The 12,360-nt window shown below is 35.5% G+C and overlaps 1 long non-coding RNA gene and 1 pseudogene across 1 annotated transcript; one reads left to right on the top strand and one right to left on the bottom strand.

Annotated features, from left to right (window-relative positions):
• Positions 1 to 1,099: 1,099 nt before the first annotated feature.
• LOC131056107 (putative multidrug resistance protein) lies at positions 1,100 to 6,442 on the top strand (annotated as a pseudogene).
• A 1,833-nt stretch (positions 6,443 to 8,275) lies between these two features.
• LOC131056108 (uncharacterized) lies at positions 8,276 to 8,946 on the bottom strand. Its single transcript, XR_009108576.2, has 2 exons — positions 8,643 to 8,946; positions 8,276 to 8,535 (listed from the first exon to the last, which is right to left on the bottom strand). It is a non-coding gene; the product is annotated as an uncharacterized LOC131056108 (long non-coding RNA).
• Positions 8,947 to 12,360: the final 3,414 nt, after the last annotated feature.

Below are 12,360 nucleotides of genomic sequence, written 5' to 3'. Positions count from 1 at the left end.
AAAGTAGATACTACTGACTTGTTCAAAGTCTCATCACCATCAAGAGACATCCTATAAAATGCATGCAATGATTTAAGTTCATAGTTTGACAAGGAATGAAAGAGATTTCTAGTTAATGTCTGGATGCCTTTACGCTTTTTATTTCTATATTTTTTAGAGCTTTAGATTATGAAGTTATTGGTATGATATAAGTTCGAGGAGGTCACAATCTTCCTTATTCATATGATTTGTCTATTAGGGCTAAGATGAATCTTATACAAGCTAGGAAATAATCTCCTTTTCTTATAAAATCATTGATTTTTCAAGAGAATAACCTTTTGCAAGTTTCTACATATGACCAAATACAAATCATCAACTCACCCATCCCCCTTACTAATTTTTTTAATCTTGAAAAAGCAGTCGAAATGAAAAATATTATAGAACTCTTTTTCTCATGAGTTTAAAGAGTCAAGAAATTAATGCATAAATGCATAGACCAAATCAATCCAAATTTCATGCTCCATAAACCTTAAGAACTATATGCATACTATTAGCCTATGATAAAACCTTCTCCTTATTCACAAAAGGTGCTCGACCACTTCAAGAAACTTGTGCAAGTCTCAAACTCCTATGATTTCTAAACCAAAATTTTAGTCAATAGAGGTTCCAAAGCAAGTTTTATGTCAACTTGATATTAAATAAAAATGTCAGTGGAACTCAAATCAGCATAAAATGAAGGCGGTTCCTATTTCTTGAGTATTTTCAACATATCATACATGCCCTATTAAAACTATGCTGTTTCTTTATCGTGGCACTATGGTGAACTGATTGCTGAACAAGCGCGCAATATTATGGCACTCTCTTGAAATTGATGCTGAACAAGCGCGCGATATCATGGCACTCTCTTGAAATTGTTGCTGAACCAGCGCGCAATAAAAAGACATCCACTATAAAAGGTCGGTTGCAGTAAAAAGACAGCTACTATATATAACTCTTAAAAGTTTATTAAAATTGACAAGGCGATTAGATTTTAAAATTCTCTTCGTTTTTTTCTCCCGCTAAATGGTTCTTTTTTTTCTCTTCAAGTTGCTAATCTCTTTTCATTATGATGTTTGTGTTTTTAAAGTGCATAAATAGCTCTGTTTTTCAATTCGGTTTGAACAAGGATGTTACCCTGTTATAGCTGTTATGTATGGCAGTGAAAGAGACTCTGATCACTTGGTCAGTTGTTATATATCCTGCCTAAAATTCCCTATTTGAAAGGAATTTGGCATTGTTTTTACAATCATGGAAAGAAATGCGTTTAACAGAAATGGTCGTTCAGATGATACAGCAGCTCAAAAAATAGTCATCTGGAACGTTTTCAAGAATGCTGATTATATTGATATATTGACAATGGCATTGGGAACTTTAGGTTGCATTGGAGACGGATTATCTATACCTGCTACATGGATAATATGGGGAAGATTATCCAATACTTTAGGATATGGTCCATCTCAGAAAAATGGTGATTTTATCACCAAAATTGATAAGGTAAATTGTTGGCCATATAAATTTGATTGCTTCTACCTTTTTAGCACTAGTAGCTAGATTATAATTGTCTTCGCTGTGGCTGGTGCAGGGAGTTTTGTATTTTGTGTATGTGGCCGCTGCAGTATGGTTTGCAGCCTTCCTAGGTAATGTTTCTGTCTATAATTTGATAGAATTGAAATGTTTAATGTTGGTCAGTGAAATTAAGAGCATTGGCTGGCTGTGCTTATTTTCAGAGGCTTTCTTTTGGACTAGGAGTGGAGAAAGACAGGCGGCTCGACTGAGAAGAAAATATTTAAGAGCTGTGTTGAGACAAGATGCCCAATTTTTCGACACAAGAGGCACAGACACCGCCGAGGTGGTTAATGTTGTTACCAATGATACTCTTCTCATCCAAGATGTACTCGGTGAAAAGGTTCTCAAGTCTGGATATTTTTTGTTTATTCACATAAATTTTGATATACTGATGCACCCTGCTTCTCTATTTCTTATTTCCAGAGATTTTTTGTTCTGATCGTTGTTGATCACTATTTCTTTTGCAGGCTCCATTTTTTATCAAGAATGTGACAACCTTTATTGGTTCCTATGCTGCTAGCTTTTACTTGTCATGGAAGCTGACCTTGGTGATCTTTCCATTGGTCATATTATTGATCACTCCGGGATTCATTTATGGTAAGATTCTGATGAGGTTGGCAAGGGATACGCATGCACAAAATAATAAGGCCGGTACAACAGTAGAGCAAGCACTTTCCTCCATCAGGACTGTGTATTCATTCGTGGGAGAGCATGGTCTAATCAAGAAATATTCATGTGTACTCGATACAATTGTAAAGCAAGGTCTTAAGCAAGGTCTAGCAAAAGGATAGGCTATTGGAAGCAATGGCTTTACTTTTGTTATATGGGCTTTCATGGCATGGCGTGGGAGCGGCTTGGTCATATCTCATGCTGTATCACCAGGAGGCGTTCTGGCAATTGGCCTGCTTATAACTCATGGTGGAATGTATGTATCTATTATTTTCCAAAACATTTTATGTTGGGTATTTTTTTATTTTCTTGTTTTGAAATTGTTGATTTCGACTACAGGGCTTTGGCGATGGCACTTACCAATCTCAAGTACTTTTCAGAGGCAGCCATTGCTGCATTTCACATCTCTGAAATGATCGATAGAGTACCAGAGATCGATCAAGCAGATGAAGCAGGGAATATATTGGAAAAGATATATGGCGAAATCCAATTTAGAAATGTACAATTCACATATCCTTCTCGACCAGACACTCAGATATTTAGAAATTTCTCCCTAATTGTTCCTGCTGGACAAACTATGGCTCTGGTTGGGGCAAGCGGATCAGGAAAATCCACAGCAATTTGGTTATTTGAACGTTTTTATGATCCAACTGCAGGAGAGATACTTCTCGATGGAGTGAACATTCAAGACTTGCAACTGAAATGGCTGCGCAGCCAAATCGGTCTAGTCAGTCAAGAGCCAACCCTTTTTGCTACCTCTATTCGAGAGAATATATTGTTTGGGAAAGAGAATGCTACCATGGATGAAATCACCACTGCTGCAATGGCTGCTAATGCCCACAACTTTATCACTCAACTACCACAGGGATATGATACACAGGTAGGTTTTAGATGTTTAAAATCCAGTTGCATTATGAAGGTGATATGAAATGAAAAGCTATGGGAGACCATGTAGGATCTTTAGGGCTGAAGGATTAAGATTTTACCCATTAAAATTAACTAAATTACTTTCAGAATTGTACGTTCTAAAAATATCGTGAAGTTTAACAGGGAGTGTAGCTGTTCCATGGCTGGCCTGGTTTTCCTCGTTTACTTTGACTGACTCTTTTATTCTTCTATTTCTATTTTTAGGGTTCTGTCCTTTGAGCTTACCTAATCTCAGAATGCTTCTGCATAGAAATTTTCTTCAAAGTGTATTTTCCATGAGTTTTGTACTAAATTCATTTTCACAAAACCTTTGACAGCTATTATTTAATTCCTTAATTCAACTTTTCTCAATTCCCTATTATCACTTTACTCCTTCCTAGAAACGCAGATTACCAGTTTAAGCTAACAATTATCCATTAAAATTCCTCCTTTCAAAGGATAAATACTTTTTAGCTTCCATTATTCTTATGAAATCACTTCATACAGCTGATAATTTTTCTTCGTATTCTTTTCATATTGCAGGTAGCAGAACGGGGCGTCCAGATGTCTGGAGGGCAAAAGCAGCGGATAGCCATTGCTCGGACAATGCTGAAAAACCCTTCAATAATGTTGTTGGATGAAGCCACTAGTGCTCTGGATGCAGAATCAGAGCACATTGTGCAGGATGCTCTTGATAAAGCTTCTACAGGACGAACAACTATTATTGTGGCGCATCATCTCTCCACAGTGAAAGCTGCAGAAAAAATTGCAGTTGTGCAAGATGGTTGTGTTACAGAGTCAGGCGGGCACGAGGAGCTGATCCAGATGCTAAATGGCAAGTATGCAGCTCTCATTCTCTTACAACAGCAAATGGTCAAAGAACGAACAGTTGACAACAATAGCTCTGAACCAATTTTGAGAGCAAGCAGCCAGGACCTCGAGAACATCTCAGATATTGCAGACCAACGTGGGAGTTCATCTTCTGCGTTAGAAAAAGAAGAAAAAATGGAATTTTCAGATAAAACTCGAACTCCATCCTTCTGCCTAATGCTTGCAATGAATTCTCCAGAATGGAAGAATGCTGCACTAGGGTGCCTTGGTGCCATTGGATACGGAGCCCTGAATCCATCTTACTCTATTGCTATGGCGAGCATGATATCAGTCCTATTTCTGGATAATCACGATGAAATAAGGGACAAAATAAGAAGTTACTTCATTACTTTTGTGGCATTGACAGTGTGGTCCTTCCTAGCAAATGTAATCGAGCATTATAACTTTGCGGTCATGGGAGAGTTCTTAATCAGAAGGGTCCGTATGAAAACGCTGTCAAAAATTTTAACCTTTGAAGTGGGATGGTTTGATATGAAAGAAAATTCAAGTGGAGTTGTTTGTTCCAAGCTATCAAAAGAAGCTAATATGGCGAGTATTACATCAATAGATTAAGATAGAATATTTACAGATAGAAGAAATATAGTATCTTGATTGAATTATTCTATTGTTATGCAGATGAGATCCTTGGTGGGAGATCGCTTGTCGCTTATGGTGGAAAGTCTATCAGCAGTGGTTATATCCTGTATTGTTACACTAGTTATGACCTGGCGTTTTGCTATTGTATTAATTGCCATACAACCTGTACAGATCTACTGCCACTACACGAAAAAGGTTCTACTCAAGCATCTTTCAAGGAAGTCTATCAAAGCCCAAAATCAAACCAGCCAAGTGGCCACAGAAAGTGTTGTAAATCATAGAACCATTGCAGCTTTCTGTTGTGAGGAAAGAATCCTCCAGCTTTATGAATCAACACAAGAAGTACCCCATAAAGAGATCAAGATGCAATCATGGAATGCAGGATTGGTCCTTGGAACATGTGAATTTATCCATATATCCCAAATAGCTTTGGGATTTTGGTACGGAGGTAAGCTTAAACAGCAAGGACATTTAAGTTTTCATGCATTTTTAACTTGCATGGCAATCATGGGAAGAGTTGGGCGGATTATAGCAGATGCTGGAAGCATGACCTCAGACATAGCCAAGGGTGCGGATGCTTTGAAATCTGTATTTGTGATCTTGGACAGAAATAGTTCCATAAATCCAGAAGATATTGGCGGACTTAAGCCAGATAAAATTGATGGCAATGTTGAACTAAGAAATGTAGACTTCTCTTATCCTGCTCGTCCCAATGTTATTGTATTGAGAGATTTCTGCCTTGAAATCAAAGCAGGAAGCGGTGTGGCTCTGATTGGAAAAAGCGGGTGTGGAAAGTCCACCATTATTGGACTCTTGGAGAGATTCTATGATCCTATCAAAGGACTAGTTTTAATAGATAATAAAGACATTAAAGTATTTAATTTAAGGTACTTGAGACGTTTTATAGGGTTGGTAGGGCAAGAGCCAACTTTGTTTGCAGGGAGTATTAGAGATAACATTTTGTATGGTAAGGAGGATGCAACTGAGGCAGAGGTGATTGAGGCCGCAGAAGCTAGTAATGCCCATGGATTTATATGGTGAGTAAAATACTCTAACTCGAACCTTTTTTCCCCTTTTTGGAGACTGATGTATTCTTATTAATATTGTTTTAGTCATTTGGAGAATGGATATGATACAAATCCGGGTGATAGAGGACTGCAGCTGTCTGGTGGGCAGAAGCAACGAATAGCTATAGCAAGAGCAATAATAAGAAATCCAAGTATCTTACTTCTGGATGAGGCAACTAGTGCATTGGATACTCAATCAGAGAAGGTTGTTCAGGAAGCTCTAGATCGAGTTATGGTGGGAAGAACAAGCATAGTTATAGCTCATAGATTGAGCACAATTCAACACTCTGACTGCATAGTAGTTATTGAGGATGGAAAGATTGTTGAGCAAGGCAGTCATCCTGATTTGATGAGTAAAGGTGAAAAAAGTGAGTACTTTAGACTTATCAAGATCCAAAAACACACTAATACCAGATCGTCTTGAAATTGGTTTTTGTTGCTTGCAACCAAACAGATTGTCTGAATCTATTGCAATTGTACAATGATGTCCGAAGCCACCCAAGAAAAGAGAAGCTTTCTGGTGATAGTATTGTTTTCAAATTTGCAAAAGAAAAATTACCAGCCCAATCCTCTAATGTGTGCTGCCACAGATGGCAGATGTGTTCAGCCATTAAGCTTGTATATGCCAGGGGCAACAGGGGCAAGGCACATGACTTTTATGCTTGTTTATATTATATAATATCAGGGGATATACAACATCTTAATCTCAAACAATACAGTTGAGCTTAATAGGCTTTATTATTCTATAAAAACAGCCAGAATTAATCCCTGACGTTTTCAAAAAGTTCAAAACAAATTTTAGTAATAGAAATATAATATATTAAATAGTTCTTAAACATTATAGTTAATCTACAGTACAATTTTGTAGATGTAGACACAAGAAGTAATAATGATGGTTTTTAACTATGCTTGAAGGATCTCGCAATATTTTTGGTGGCTGAAAAACAGTCTGCTCTCAAGAAAAAACATCTTTTCTAGCTAGACATGTTAGTTGATATGGTCAATTGGAAAATATCTTCATGGTCAAATTAGATATTTCTACATTAAGCAAGCCCTCTGATAATCATGTAGTATTTTGTGTAAAAGCATTCATTCAGTTTCTAGCTAAGTTACCGGGTTCGCCTGTTTTGGTTCATGCACCTGAATTGGGTTCGCTTGGGTTCAGGTTCGCCAGGGGGGTCGTCTGGATTCACCTTGGGTACGAACCTAGGGGTTTGGGTTTGCCAGGTACAAACCCAGGCATATCCAAAGGCACTGAGGACCAAAACATAACAAAAGCAGACATTTTTGACCTTTTTTTGCATCCAAAAACTTTAAAATGTTCCTAAAAGGACCCCTTCTATCGTTGGGTATTCCTCACACATTGAGCAATGATGAAGTAGCATAATATTAAATGTTTTTCTTCTACCATTTTGCATTGTTCCATCTTCCAGTTCAATTCTGAACTATCAATTGGCATTTGGCATTGATCAATAATGAAGTATCATACTATCAAATGTATTTAGTTTTATAATTTTGTATATTTCTTTAAATTTTTGTATATAATATGTATATAAATATACATGTACAGACGAACACGTCCCACGAACCCAAAGGGCAAAAAAAAATTTGCCCGAACCCACGAACTGGGTTTGCGTGCCCCGAATCTGAGCCCAAACCCGAACCGGTAACTTAGGATTCTAGTGATGATCAACTAGTTAGTTTTCCATGGCATTCAACTTTTCCCTTGACAAGCTAATGTATGAAATCCTACAAAAGTAAGTAGAATCTAAGTTTAGATGATTCTGCGATTTGTTAACTAATAAGTCAGCAATATACATGTTAAAATACATAAACTATTTAGCCAGATTACTGTTCAATCTTCTTTAGAAAAATAATTACAAAAGGTTAAAAAATAATTATGATTAAGATCATTCAAATTCTTAATGTTTCAGGTTTTTTTAGAAATTATATGTATAAAAATGGATTATTTTCAAGATGATAAAATGTTTTAATTTTTAAGTGAATAGTGAAAAGCGAATTAAGATTAAGATTATCCCAATTCATAGTGATCGTAATATTATAAGTTTTTTTGGTTGTGCCTGTTCCCATATGAAACTTTGACTCCACTTCAGAGTTTGTCAGTGAGGTTTGGATCTCATGAAAAACATTAAATTGAATTAGAATATGAGAAACAAACAACATTGAAAAAATTTACAGACTATAAAATATTTTCAAATGATACCTACATAAATCCCAAAGATTTATTTCATAAATTGCTGTTGGAAAAATTAAGTTTTACATTATAATAAAGACACCTTGACTTAATTAGATTAATAGAGAAAAGTAATGCTTTGTAAGCATTTGTATAATATCTTATAATAATCTTAAATAGTAATAATATTGTATTTATATTTTACTGTGCACATTGTAAATTAATTATATCTATATTATATTTGTTTGCGTTTTCTCTTTAAATTATTAGAACACATGATAGATTCTTTAAAAGAAATGCTGTAAGAAAGAAATGGACACAATTTCAAAACATTAATTATTTCTATACTTCATTAATGAATTACCTGGCATTTATCTTGTGATCTATAAAGAAAAACTGAACATTTATCTTGTAAAATGCCATTGATGAATACCTAACATCTATAATGAGAAAATAGAAAGCGACACCTGCTTACTCCAAATGCCTACAATAAAGGAAGCAGCCATATTTTCTGCCACTGCCAGCATTTATCTCAGCTAGGGTTTTTTGTAAAATGTCATTAATGAATACCTGACATTTATCTTGCGAACTCTGAAGAAAGGCTGAAATCATTTATCTTGTAAAATGCCATTGATGAATACCTAACATCTATGATGAGAAAATAGAAAGCGGCAGCTGGTTACTCCAAATGCCTCAAAAAAGGAAGCAGCGTCTGCCGGCAAAAGCATGAAGAAAAAATTCATTTTTATCCGTACCTGGCCCATATTTTCTGTCACTATCAGCATTTATCTCAGCTAGGGTTTTTTTTCGTTATCTCCTTCCCTACATGATGGAAGTGAATGATTGAAAACAGCCAATGAAAATGGATTCTAATTCATGGGAAGGGCAGATAGCCAGGTGAAAAGTGAAGAATCATGAAGGGTTATTGGTGTTTCTAGTAACTGGTATTTGTTATTATCTCTGCGACTGTGAGTTATTCTTGGACATTGGGGTTTGCTTTGAGTTGACTTCTTAAATGCCGGATGAATTAGAGTTTCCATCATCTATCTAGTGTTTTATTTGGAACTGGTCTTATATTTTTATGTAAATGAATTAGAGGAAGCCAAAAATAAATTTTCAAATTTACGTATTATTTATATATTTTTTTAATTTTACATTTGATATAAAATTAGTTATAAAGTTTGAAAGGGACACTTCATACTGTATTTATTAAAGTGATAAAAAAAAGGTGTTATAAAAAATTTGAGCATGTTGTAAAAAGTATAATATTCAATTAAATTTGATATATTAAAAAAGAATTTTTTACCATCTTATTTGATGTTTGTGCTTTAAAAGTCATCTTTGATACATTATATGTGTTTACGACACTCATACACGCACATAGGCACAAGCTCACAAAATTGAATACTTCATATATTGTGAAGTTCATTATTTTCAAGATAGGAAAAGATCTTACAAAAACTAAATATAGATTACGCTAAAAAAATTCAAGTCTAGGGATCTTGAAAATTGTACCTTTTCAAGGGTTATTAGACAACTTGATGAAGCACCATGGATGTAGCTCGACATGGATTGTTGTCAAATAATTTGGGAGATTTATCATTTGGGAGTTCAAGGTGGTGCTTCGAGAACTCGAGAATGCAACTTGGGAGCTACACCTTCATAGAGTTATGAAATAGTTTGATGGAATTGTACCTGGTCTAACAATTTTTGTAACCTTTGTCCCTTGTTTACTACGTTATAAAAAACAAATATTTCACAACAACTCTTGACTTACTAAACCAAGCATCTTCCATATAATCTAGAACTATTGACTCCATAAATCCTCTAAGCATCATTGTTGTAATGACTCCATGTTGTAAGTTGTAACTCACATGCTTGCACTAAAAAGTGCTAAGCTCTCAATATCAAAGTCATCAAGCAAATGCATGAAGTTGCGGTGCCACCCTTCAAAAAATTTAAAAAATTTGTAATAAGGTGTGTGTGAGGGAAAAGTGGGGGGATGAAATAGAAAATGTGATTTCGAACTGGTTCACACACCAATGGGACTCTTGGTGCAAGTTATGGAGTTATATTGAATAACTCAACTTCCCAAGGGATGTTCCATTGTTCTCTCTTTCACATGACCCCTCAAGTCAATACCTTTGATCTCAGATCATTGAGCAAAGTGACTTGGGGATGACAATCATGAAAACGAGGGATATTGATCAATCAAGCATGGATGCATTCCTAGTTATGCATGATACTAAGTCTAGCATGTTTTAAACTAGCATGGATATGATAACAAAATGAAAGGATTAGTAAAAAAACTATCCTAGCATGATATACTAGTCTAACATGATCGTTATGGGATAATACAAATGCCTATTTAAGATGTTATGAAGATTATTTCTATCAAAGAGAGGCTAAATGCTTGATTAAAAATGATTTAGATTAGATGTTTAGTAAAATGTCTATAATTTTGATACTAAAGACTTGGATATCAAAATGGAGGAATGAAAGCTCTATTTATAGGAAAAACAAGGCAATGAAGGGTCAAGATTGGATAATCTTAACAAGGGCTAGGATTGAAAGTTATCAATCCATGTTTACAATTCTCACCAATGAAATGGTGACAATTGTCAAGATAAGATTGCTTGAGAGGAGATGTAAGAAGCATTAAATGCTTGAGAAGACCTCATGGTTACCTTAGGGGGTAAGGGTTAAGGTTAGGTTAAGGTTATCCATTGGATAAAGCTTTTACCCAAAGGATAAACTCTTGTGCAAGGGTTAAAGGAATAACCATGGTCAAAGCAATGAATGCTTGATGAGACCTTGGGGTTAGATGAGGGTTGAGTTAGAGAGGAAGTCTCTAATCATGCAAGAGGGTTGAGTTAACCATTAATGGTTTGGAAGACTTTCGAGGTTAACTTGTTGGAGACATAAAGCCTTTAATGATTTTCAAAGACTTTGAGGGTTTGAGAAGTGACTTCCCTTTGTTTAGGGATGTGACAATATTTAGGAGATGGGTTAGGCTAATTTAGAATTGATTAGAAGAATCTAGAAGGGGGTTTAGGGAGGCAAGTGGGAGATGTAGGAGAATGCAAGTGGATGGAGGGTAATTCTAATTAAAATAAATTACTTTATTTCAACTAAAATAGATGCAACTTGTATAAATACAAGTGGGGGATTTAAATAAATAAATTAGATTTATTTATTTGCAAGAATCAATCTAATTAAATGTAAATTTAATTAAAAAGGGAAAAAAGGGGAATTAATTAAATAAAGTGATTTATTTAATTGGGTAGAAAAGGTTTAGGTGAATTTAATTAAATAAATTGAATAATTTATTTAATCAAATAGATGAATGTGAATAATTTAATCAAATTTGATTTAATTAAATAGAGGAATGAGATTAAAAATGAATATTAAATATTCACTTAAGAAAGTGGTCATTTTTATACGTCTACATTTTGCCCCTCTTTGAAGTGACGTGTGTGCACATTTTGATTCAAAGAAATTTTGTCAGATATGATGTTTGTGTCGAGATGTCGATATGATGATGTTGTGCCCCAGATTTGATGAATGATATTGATGATGCCCCCTTGGGAGATGAATCAAGTATGGTGAAAATTTTATCGATTTGATAAGCATTTTTGAATTGATTGCATTTTTAAATGTTGACTGTGTTGAATGCAGAGTTTATTGATTCATCTCCCGAAAAATGATGTTTGATAGGGTTAAAAGTGAGAAAATGAGCAAAATACATGCCCCACCTACTAACCCTAGTTGACTTTTACCCTATAAAAGGTAAAAAGTGATTTCATTTGGATTATTTGCACCTTTTGACTTCTTGCGAGAGTGACAAAATGTCAATTCCTTATGCTTCTCACTGTTTCGAGCGCATTCGCCAATACCAGAGGCTCGCCGCGTATAGTCCACCTGTAAGTCATCTTAATTTTTCCCTGTTTGCTTTTTGTTTTGTCGATTTTAGTCACATTTTAAATTTTTTGCTTCCAATTTTCGCGATTTAGCAAGTAGGGTTTCTTTCCTAGCGCATACAATACAAACTTTAGCGCATAGGGTTGTTTAGCTAGGGTAGCATCTGGGAGTCATCATGTAGCACATCGTAGGTTTAGGGTAGCGCATAGGGCTAACAGGTTTGTGCATGCAGTGCATAGGGTAGCGTGCAGGGTTAACCTAGCGCATAGGGTTCTTAGTGTAGCGCAACAGATGATTTGGGTAGTGCATAGGGTTGACCTAGCGCATGGAGTAAAGGTCTTAGCACGTAGCCGAGTTCAGCTAGCGCATAGGTGGCAACGTAGCGCGTGGGAGGGTTACTTTAGCGTGTAAGCAAGAAAATAGCTAGAAAGGAGTGGGAAGATTGCATTGCAGGGGTAAAATAGATGAGGGAGATAATTTATGGGTGAATAGTTGCCTGTTGAGTTGTTTCAAGGTCGTGCCTGCTGTCTAAATGTCAGATTTTTATGCTTT

Source organism: Cryptomeria japonica, unplaced genomic scaffold, assembly GCF_030272615.1.
Source record: "Cryptomeria japonica unplaced genomic scaffold, Sugi_1.0 HiC_scaffold_216, whole genome shotgun sequence".
NCBI lineage: Eukaryota > Viridiplantae > Streptophyta > Pinopsida > Cupressales > Cupressaceae > Cryptomeria > Cryptomeria japonica.
The sequence above is the reverse complement of the archived record's forward strand: the minus strand, read 5'-3'. Positions and strand labels throughout refer to the sequence as shown.